Source organism: Merops nubicus, unplaced genomic scaffold (assembly GCF_000691845.1).
Source record: "Merops nubicus isolate BGI_N331 unplaced genomic scaffold, ASM69184v1 scaffold43458, whole genome shotgun sequence".
Classification (NCBI taxonomy): domain Eukaryota; kingdom Metazoa; phylum Chordata; class Aves; order Coraciiformes; family Meropidae; genus Merops; species Merops nubicus.
Genome location: NW_008625875.1, coordinates 1411 through 1799, shown reverse-complemented (window position 1 = coordinate 1799; position 389 = coordinate 1411).

Below are 389 nucleotides of genomic sequence, written 5' to 3'. Positions count from 1 at the left end.
TGCCTGGTGGAAAAGGACCTGGGTTGCTGGTGGACAGCTGGCTGAACATGAGATAGCAGTGTGCCCAGGTGGCCAAGAAGGCCACCAGCATCCTGGCCTGTATCAGAAATAGTGTGGCCACCAGGAACAGGGAAGTGATCGTGCCCCTGTACTCGGCACTGGTGAGGCCACAGTTTGAGTACGGGGTTTAGTTCTGGACACCACAGTATAAGGACACTGAGGTGCTGGAGCAGGTCCAGAGAAGGGCAACAAGGCTGCTGAAGGCTGGGGAACATGTCTTGTGAGGAACAGCTGAGGGAACTGGGATTGTTTAGTCTAGAGACGAGGAGGCTGAGGGGAGACCTTATTGTTCTCTACAACGAGCTGAAAGGAGGTTGTAGTGAGGTAGG